Source organism: Numida meleagris, chromosome 6, assembly GCF_002078875.1.
Source record: "Numida meleagris isolate 19003 breed g44 Domestic line chromosome 6, NumMel1.0, whole genome shotgun sequence".
In the NCBI taxonomy this organism is placed as follows: domain Eukaryota; kingdom Metazoa; phylum Chordata; class Aves; order Galliformes; family Numididae; genus Numida; species Numida meleagris.
Window position 1 is genome coordinate 47214763 of NC_034414.1, and position 10032 is coordinate 47224794.

At 41.0% G+C, this 10032-nt stretch overlaps 1 long non-coding RNA gene across 1 annotated transcript in view; it reads left to right on the forward strand.

The window, feature by feature from the left end:
- Window positions 1-1766, forward strand: part of LOC110402165 — a 2435-nt gene extending 669 nt beyond the window's left edge. The window contains exons 2-4 of the long non-coding RNA XR_002440950.1: window positions 1004-1078; window positions 1166-1404; window positions 1539-1766. This is a non-coding gene — a long non-coding RNA (uncharacterized LOC110402165). The remainder of the gene's footprint in view (window positions 1-1003; window positions 1079-1165; window positions 1405-1538) is intronic.

The window sequence follows — 10032 nt, forward strand, 5'->3', positions numbered from 1 at the left end:
GGGAGGTGCTGCCGGCGGCGGCGGCGGTGGTGGTGGGGGGGGGGGAGGCTGGAGAGACGCGAAATCGAAACTTTTTGGAGAAATTTTGGAAAGGGATCGGAGAGAAAAGAGCGGAGCTTTTTCCGAGGGCAGCAATCGGGCAGAGTGTGTGTGCATGCGTGTGTGTGTCTGAGCGAGCGTGTGTGTGTGTGTGTATGTGTGTGTGCGTGTATGTGTGTGTGCGCGCAGGATCCACCCCTGGAACTTTCCCCCCTCGACTCGCGCCTGTTTACTGATCTCAGCCCGGAGGGCTGCACGGAGTATAATCCATCCGAACCTCTTCCCTTTTTTATACCCAGGCGACGTCATCCTGGATTTAGTTCCTGGTAATATGCAGATGACAAACAAAACCAGATTTGATTTTTCACCCCCCCGCGTTTCGGTGGGGATGGGATGGGGGGTTGCACAAAGGAGTGAAAGGAGCCTGGGTTTGTGGATTCAGAATTAATGAAATTAACGTAATCCTTTCCATTAGTGGGCTTTTTTGAAAGGCCCCAGGTTTAGGGTTGATCTCTGCTGCACCGGCTAATTGCCCAGTTTAATCTCATTAATGCCATTGTGCAGAAGTGGTTAGCAGCTCCTCTCCTTGTCTACTATGCACCTACTTTACTCGTGTTAGTTTGCATTAGTGAGTGTGATTTCCTCCGTCTGAAGATCAGACTCGTTATTTATACTTCGAATTGCTCGAGAAACACGTTAAAAAAAAATAAATTTCGGTATAACCACGCAACTTTTCCCCCTCGAAGTGTTTCTGTACCACGGGGCGAACTTTACTCGGGGAACCGGAGGGGCACTGAGGAGCGCGCTGCTGTCATTTGTGCTTTGTGCACTGTGCTACATCTTCTGCTGAGTATATGAACTATTTTTTCCCCTCCTTTCCTAGGCCACCTGGAGAGGAAATATTTAAACATTGTAAACATTTATATTTTATTTTATTTTAGTTTGTGTATTCGCATCCACACAGGCATCACTTTCTGCTTTTTAACGACCCAGGAGGTGGGAATGTCAATGACCGCTGCCATCTCACATCCCCGAGCTGGTAGGTGCTCCGATTCGCTTCTTATCTCCGGTCTGGTGCTTTTCTCTTTTCACTTTCTAAGGAAGAATAATTCCTTTTGTAACTTAGAAAACGAAGCGTGTGGAGTTGAGACGATACGGGGGAAACTTCGCCTATTGCACGTTCCGAGAATTTGAAATGGAGCAGTTTGAAGTCCGTAAAATTCTCTGTTGAGACACTCGGCTCTCCTGGTAGCTGCTCTTGTGATTTGCAGAATACTTCGTCTGTCACGACTGTAACTGGGAATCCACAGGAGGTGAACTCAATCAGATTAGACTATTTACCCCATCAACCCTCCATCACAGAAGGTAGGAAATTGTACGCATGAAATGAAAACAAGCTATTAACGTCCGTTTACGAGGAACACATTATTTTTCCTCTACAAAGACTATCCTCGTTAGCGCTCACTCGCACTTTGTCCCTCCTTTCCTCGAAATTCCAGGTTTTGTTACTGCGTCTGATACTGACCCAAACCGAAGACCTACGTCTAGTAAAAGACGTGTAGGAACGTTAAGAAAAAAGAACTCCAGGACTTAATTCTCACTTTAATACATCGCGATGTGACTAATGATTTCTTCTCCTTCATTTATTTACCGATCAATTTCTTTGCGCCTCTGGTATTTAGAGCTGACGTTCGTGCAAATTTTACAGATTTGATGTGAAATGGAAGAATTTGATGGGGAGTGAGTTTTTTCTTTTCTCTTTTTCTTTTCTCTTCTTCTTTTTCTTTTCTCTTCTTCTTTTTCTTTTCTCTTCTTCTTTTTCTTTTCTCTTCTTCTTTTTCTTTTCTCTTCTTCTTTTTCTTTTCTNCTTCTTCTTTTTCTTTTCTCTTCTTCTTTTTCTTTTCTCTTCTTCTTTTTCTTTTCTCTTCTTCTTTTTCTTTTCTCTTCTTCTTTTTCTTTTCTTCTTCTCACTTTGTGTATATTCCGGGGTGGTTTTGTTTTGCTGTTCTGGTTGGATTTTTTTTTGTGTGTGTGTGTGTTCTTGATTTGAGGTTGGGTTTTTGGGGGTCAGTCGTTCCCCGGCTCCAGCCCTGTCCCACGCGGTGCTTAATTCCCCCCTCGCTCGCTTACGTCCCAGCGGCTCCGCAGCCACGCGCGGCCGCACCTCCTCGCTGCCTCAGCAGCTCCCGGCGGTGCGGGGGCTCCGGGGGGCTCGGAGCCCCGGGGAGCGCCGGGCCGGGTCGCGCCATGAGGGCACGGCCTCGGGCCTCCACAGGTGCCCTGGGGGCCTCCGTGGGACGGAGGGAGGGATGGAGGGCAACGGGGAGCTCTCGCCGAGGCTGCCATGCTCGCCTTCATCGCCAATTTAGAGATGCATTTTTAAATTATTATTGTTTTATTTTCTCAAAGTCTTTGTCACTCCCGTCGGGGAACTTCTCGTTTGGTTTTGTTTTAACCTCCGAAACCTTGCAGCCCACACTCCGCTGTCAATATTCACTTCGCAAAGGCTGCTCCGGGAGTTTCATCTCGCACCCGCTCCTCGCTAACTTTGCAGACGTAAAATCGTATTAACCAAACAGTCAGCGCTCACACAATGTCGGGATGAAATTGTAATAACAAATGAAACGCAAGCAAATTGTGCTGCATAGTGTTGCTAAGCAATTGTTTGTTACTGAAGGAGAGTCACAGCATGGGCTGAAAGAGAGACCTAAAGAGGAGTATGGCACCGGGCAGAACAAGCTGTTAGGTGGGAAATACAGTAAACACTGCACTGATTTTCAATATTATTACCCAAACACGATTTCATACAAAGCAATCACCGCACTCAAGTCTATGAAAATGCGCTTGTTGAGAAATCGGCCGTTTTTTTCATTTTGAAGTATTAAAGAATAATTCCGGGGATGCAAAACGCGCCGCCTGAGGGGCGCGGGGGTTCCGCGGCTGAGCAGCACCACGCACCTTCCGCGGTCACCCCTCGGGGCCGCACCGCCGCGATCGGGGCCTCTCGGTGGGGGCTGCCGAGAGGCTTCAGCCGCTGCTCGCCCACCGGACCCCGGCTGCGGGGGAAGCTGAGGCGGAACAAAGGTTCGGCTCCAGCTCCTAGAGCCTCTCGGAGCTCCGCAGCGCATCCCTCCCGTGCGAATGCCATCACCCTCCAGCGTTTGCCGGGTTTGTTTCAAACTGATTGCATCATTACTTCAGGGGAAAAAGAAAAAAAAATAATCGTACAATGCGAAATTACGGTAATTTGTTCCCAGAATAAACTTATCTTGGACTGATTAGGAAAGTCAGTCATTTTGAAAACGAGGTAGCATTTTCAAAACGCGTCTCTTTTTTTTCCCCCTTAAGTTTCCCTCTAACAATATCGGCTTCTAAAGTTTTCATTCATATAAACTCTATTAATGAAGATCTTTTATTTAAATGTCAGGGGGATTTGAAATTTAGAGTAAATTATGAAGCATGCATGTCTTGCCAAGTCATGGGTCAAATGCATTTGTGAAAAACTGCTAAAAGAGCATATGGTTTTGAATTTTTCTACAATGACTAGTGTTTAAATAAATTGCTTGTACTGCTTAGCTTCATGTGTAATTTTGACAGAAATTGGCCTATAGCCTTTTGATATGTAAACATTTCAGGCTTTTATGCGGTATAAAAAGACACTTGCTTTTTGGGATCAGCTAAAGCAGTCACCCTGTAATTCAGCAAGCTGGCACCTACCATTACTTTCTTGCTACATTTCAACTTTCAAGTGGCAGCAGAACGGGAAAAAGAGAAGGGACATTTCAAAAGCAATGTCCAATTGGAATTAAAAATTGCAAATGAGGTGAGAATGTGCCACTCACTCTCTGATTGAAATGGACAAACCATAGCATTAAGGCGAACTCTCTGTCTTGTTTTCTAAGAATCAGACACGAATCAATGAAAACACTCCAACACAGTTCAGACCTGACTTGCAAGCAAGGGTAGGTGGGAGAAGGGAAACTCAAACACTCCTCCTGAATGTTTTTCTCTGAGTTCTTCCACTTTCTCTTGGTTTGTAAAAATTAAAACGAACTTTTGTGCATGGAATATTGCATACAAAGTGTATTGGCATGCCACAATCCATGGATTTGCCGTTCAGCCAACTGCATGTCTGCTTGCATTTCTCCAGTCTCCAAGTCCTTTGCAGGTATTCCTCCAGCAAACATCTCATTGACTTCAATTCGGGATGTTTTTTTTTTTTCTTTTTCTTTTTTCCCTTTCCCCCTTTTATTTATTTACTTATTTTCCCTGTCTGGTGAAGAGCAGCGTAGAAGCATAAGGGCTTCATCACACAGAGCACACAAATAGTGGGTCACTCAGTTTTAAGTCTCCTTAAACTGAATTGATTTTGCAAATGCATATAAATCCAGCAAGCTACTGAATAAATCCATTTATTGCTAATATATCTGTCTCACATAAATAAACCTCCTAATGTTGATTGGATGGATAAGCCTAGCCCAGCCCGAGACAGAACAGGACCTGGAGAGTTGCTTGGTGCCAGACAGCTCAATGTGTTTATTTCCTGTGTGCTTTAGCTGGGGCTAAGCTGAAGTTGGAAAAAGGTTCAAATGAACTATATAATTTCAATCTGTTACTGTAGTAAGATCCGTATTTATTGTATATGTCAGTTTGTCATACACTCAGTTCTCAAGCTACACTGCCCCTTTTGTTAGTGTACAGAGATGATTTTTTTTTTCCCAGAAATGTAATGAGTCAACATAGACACATTCTGTTGTAGGTGGTTTGAATGTTATAGAAGCTCAATATGTAATGGTTTCAGTCTGATGTGAAGTATTCTAATGAAGAAAGTATAATTTCTAAAATAAGTCCATGAATGTGAACAAAAGTGAAAGAGAGGGTGTTTTTCTTTCTTTTTTTTCCCCAGGTTTCTCATGTATTCCAATACACACCATACTTAGCAAACAAAGATGCATATCATTACTGATAAAATAGGGAAAAAATACTTATTTTTTCCCCTCTAAACACAGGAATTATGCTACATCTAAACTATGCAGGTCATTGTAAGGAAGACTCTTTTAAAATAAAGTATATTTCAGAGTGAACAGTGAGAAAACATTTCTGATCCTTGACTGCACTTACAGGAGCCAACAAGAGGGTGCCCTGTTCCATGGTCATTCGCCTTCCACTAGATGCAGTCTGGGTCATATACTCAAAGATACTGTGATCAGTTCTGCTTAGGATCAGTAAAGTGAGATGACGTGGACATCAACATTAAGAAAAAAAATCATGCCAAGGGATGTGCTACAGAAGCTGACATAACAAAATCTCCTGTAGAGACACGACTGACCCACAATTTAGAAGTGGTTCTCCATCACAGGACAGACAACAATGAAATTTTCCCCTGAAAATTGAACCATACTGTAACAATGTGCTCATAAGCTTCCAAGAGAAGGTGACTTCACTCTGACATTTTAGTGCTTTGGGTTGTCTTTGTAAGGGTAACTCCTTCTATCGTATATACGGTCACATATAGCTGAGTATAGGTATGTGTATCTAATCCCTGCATATATTGTGCCTAAACTGTGTTAAGCACGGTATCTTATTAGATCTTGTCCTACACTTGGTTTTATACTAGTATAAATACAGCAGTTTAAAAAGAATAATAATGATAACCACACACACACACAAACACAGTAAGCCAAAAGTCTGCTTTCTTGACTGACGAACATAAACCAAACTAAGACCTCTGTTGTTGATTTGCCTTTTTCCAGTGATTGAAGTAAGTTTTTGGATCGTTGTGTAGCACACTGGATTTTAAACCACAAGAGATCCTGAGCACACACAACTACAAATCAAGTCAATAGAAATTGTGTGTGGTCAGTGATTATCATTCTACACAAGCATTATTTCCTTGGCTAAAGCTCTTCTTAATGCCACCAGACATACTTAATGCCACCAGAACCTCTCTCCTCTCCAGAAAGGCCCTGGGAGATTACACCCAAAATAGCCATTTATTTGTAATGCAAAGAGCCTCAAAAGGATTTTCTAGGGAGTTAGAGAAACAAAACCAGCTTAAAAAATAAATAAGGGAACCATAGAAAAGGCAGCTATCAAATTGTTTTCTTTAACATACACATGAAACTTCTATGTTATTTTTGGGATTGTTAGAGTTTATGAGTATCACTCTAGCATAATCTAGTAATTTTACTCCAGTGGGACTGGAATTACCACCCAATCCCACACCGGGGAAGCCTGTTTGCTAGTTGCCACAGATTTTGACCGAGAACTGAAAGAGAGAGAGATGGATCTTCCAGCTAAAATTTGCATTATCATTGCCAAACACCATGTAACTGAAACTTAATAGACTGCTTTGACTGCTTTATTTCTTGAGTGAGTGAGGTGTGCCAGATACATATCAGGAAGATTTACAATTTCTAGAAAAAGAAGAAATTACATTAAAAATGAATTATTGCAAAGGTCAAAAGTTAAAAAGAAGGATAATTACAGAAGAAAAATATAAAATGAAGGGTAATAGATTTAAGGGAAGCAAGACAAATATGCCAGAAGGAATTACAAAATTGCTACCTTGGTTAGATTTTTTTTGAAGTAATGAAATAAACAATATCACCATAATTGTTTGCAGTGACCACTGGTTACACCAGACAGATAAAACAGGATCATCCAGTTAAACAACTGAGGTAGAAGAATGATTATACTCACCTGCTAATGCTCTCGACCTTAACATAGGTCTCTAGATTAAATCACAGCACTCTCAGTCAACCGTATCCCCAACTGAATTCTAATTCATGCATTTAGGGGGAAAAACACAGTCTGTTTACAACAAAGGTCATTTGTGGAATTGAACACAAGACCCAAATCGCTAAAGGACAGAAGTATAAAGCTATATTCATGTGACGTTATAAAGCTTGGGTTTGTTCCTTCTTATTATTTCTAAAGCCATTTTTATTTGCAATGTTAGTACACACAAGAGTTTTATACCTTTCTGAAAGTTAACAGAATACTTCTAAATTAAATAGGATTATCTTTGAAGTCTAGATTAATTGATGGTTTTTTCCTTGCTACTCAACTTTCCCCAGTCCGGGACTGAAGTTTCAAATTCCTGCAATATTCCTACAAGTTTGAGAATGTGCAGCTAAAACTTTTTATACTTGGATCTGATTTAATGAGTCAAGACATTTTTATAATTTTGGATTATAAAGTATTCAGGGGAAACAACTGTGTCAGCTACTTCAATGAATCAGTAATGTTATTCCAGTATTTATACATTCATAGAATCATAGAATTTTTTGAGTTGGAGGGGACCCTTAAAAGTCATCTAGTCCAATTCCCTTCCAATGAACAGAGACATCTACATCTAGATCAGGTTGCTCAGAGCCCAGTCCAGCGTGACCTTGAATGTCTCCAGGTGTATTTGTAGCTGTCTTTAGGATTAGACACTTCGTACCTTGAATACATTTTCCCCTCTAATTCTTAAGTATTGTTTCCACGCAACCTGGTCTTCAACCTTTTGGTTTGGAAGGAAGTTCAGTAATTTTATGATAATTCTGGGTTTTCTTGGAGGATTTGTTCCAAAGTTACTGTAAGATATGCAAGACCATGGGTTGCACCCAATGCCTGTTTCAGGAGGCTGTTGTGGTTTGTAGCTAGATATAATTCTGGACCAGGAACTTATCTGAGAACATGCAGCAGCCAGAAGTCAGGGATAGTTCATATTTCAGAAGTTTTATCAATTACATCTGCTTTGTTTATGTGCTGATGTAGTATAACTTACATTTTTAAGAGTGAGCATGAATTGTTACATGACTTTTGCCCTTGATAAATTATTTTTGGAGAGAGAATAATGACTCCTTCCCACTCTGCCTCTTGCAGTAGATACATCAGCATACATCAGCAACAGATTTGGAGATTAAATATGCTCAAAACTTTGACAGATGGATATCAACATTTCTTAGGCCACTTCTTTGCTGTGCTTCAACCTCAGGTCAGTAAATATGCACTAGCTACTACGTTGTGAAAAGGGCAAGAGACATTTTGGGGCAGACTTATTCATGAAAGTTTGTGCACATCAAATGTGATTTTATAGTCTGTCTTAGTCTACACTAAATCTGCAATTGGGAAATTTTTTTCACACAGCAAGTACTCTGCACCTTTCAGCTATCACATACCAGGTGTGCCACAAGGATCTGCACAGCAGGCATGAAGAAAACAGTGAGCTGCAGACCTGTATAAGAATCCTACAGCATGCTCCTAAAGAACTTCCAGTTTAACAGACAGGGAGTAACCATACCTTAAAGCTGTGTGAGCTACTACACCGGAATACTTCACCTTCAGAAATCACCTAAAGATAAAGAAAAGCATTTTAGCTTACTGAGGCTGTCTTTCCAGGCCTTTTCAGAACTACTTTAGCATGGTGACAGATGTCACTGTCACTGCCTGAGCTTCAGCTTTGCTGCTCTGGACTGTTGAACTTGATATTGGCTACAAAATCTGCTATTTTGAACAGTGCATGAAGACAGACAGAAACAGTAGTTGGTGGCAGCAAGGTTTCTCTGCTTTCATCGCTGTTTCATGCATCTATCTGAAGTGCTATCTGTGAGAAGTCATTGCAAAACCTATGATGGATGTGATGTTAAGTTCCAGAGTGCAAACACTTTGTAATGCACATTAGACAAAACTGTAGATCATTTGAGGGAACTTTCAGAATCTTTGCAACCCAAAAAGTTCCCCCTTTATAGATGTGCTCAGTTCACCCAAAATGGGTATCACACTCTTCTGATTTCTTTTGATTGTAAAATATTTTCTTTACAATGACTTTTGAAGTCTTTGATCACCAGAAGATTAATGCTGTAGTCTAGCAATCAGTTTAAAACCCACTAATTTTAGGTTCTCCTAACCTCAGCCTACCCTAATTCAACAAAAGAAGACTGGCTCGTGTTGAAACATTAGCAGAATCTAGGCAAACCAGAGCATAATTGTAAATATTTTCTACAAATATTCCCCAGCCTATACTCTGGCCCTGACAACTGGATTCTTAATACAAGGGTGATTTCAACATGAACATCAGGCTCTTGAAAGAGCTTTGCTAAAATAAATTGACTTTCTTGTGCATAGTATACCTTGCCTTCAAAACTGAATATGGTTAGTGTAAAGGTTGGCTCAGCATGACATTTGCTTAGACAGCCTTTGGATTGGGTCTTAAAATTCTCTGGACTGTAAAATATACTTTGCTGTGTTGTGTATTGTGAGGCCTCAGAAAGGAAAACTGAAGCATCCACTCTTCCGAAGTAACCCTGGAGTTAGCCTGTGCACAACAATGTCATCAATATATTCCAAAATCATTCTTGATTGAACCTGTGTCATATCTCTGAAAATCCAGAAGAGAAACTCTAACAATTGCAAATCTAACACCAGAAGTTCTGAATCTGCAGTTGGATTTTCTGCCCCTTTCCTGAATACTGAACAATTCCACGCTGACAGTTCATGGAATGCTGGAAAAATAATAGTCCATTCCTTTCAATGACCAAACCACACAACTCTGATAGTGACTGTGATATTAAAGATGCTAGTCAGATGTTATGACAAATGATGGCATAATGTCATAATTTTTGCATTTTCTCAAGTCACAGTAAGACCCCCCCAAGTCCCTGCTCACCCCACTTGCTGCTCTCCACCTTTCACTTGAAACTGAGGTCTAATTTCAAATGTTCTCAAGCCAGACTGGTAAAACATGAGTTTTTCTCTGATGTGTCATGTGCGGTGTTCTCTTAGTGGGATTTAACTGGAGATTTGCTCTTCTTGCATCTTGAAGGAAAATAAAACTACAGGGAAAGTCAGCTGTTTTGGCTAAGCATTGCATCATGGTGCACACATTGAAAAGAAAAAATACATACCACCAGAAACAACTCTGAGGCTTTTCTATTAAAAGCACTCATTGCTATGTAGCACTGTATAAACAGAGTAGAGTAAGAGTCAGTAAAAGCTGTTCAGGTC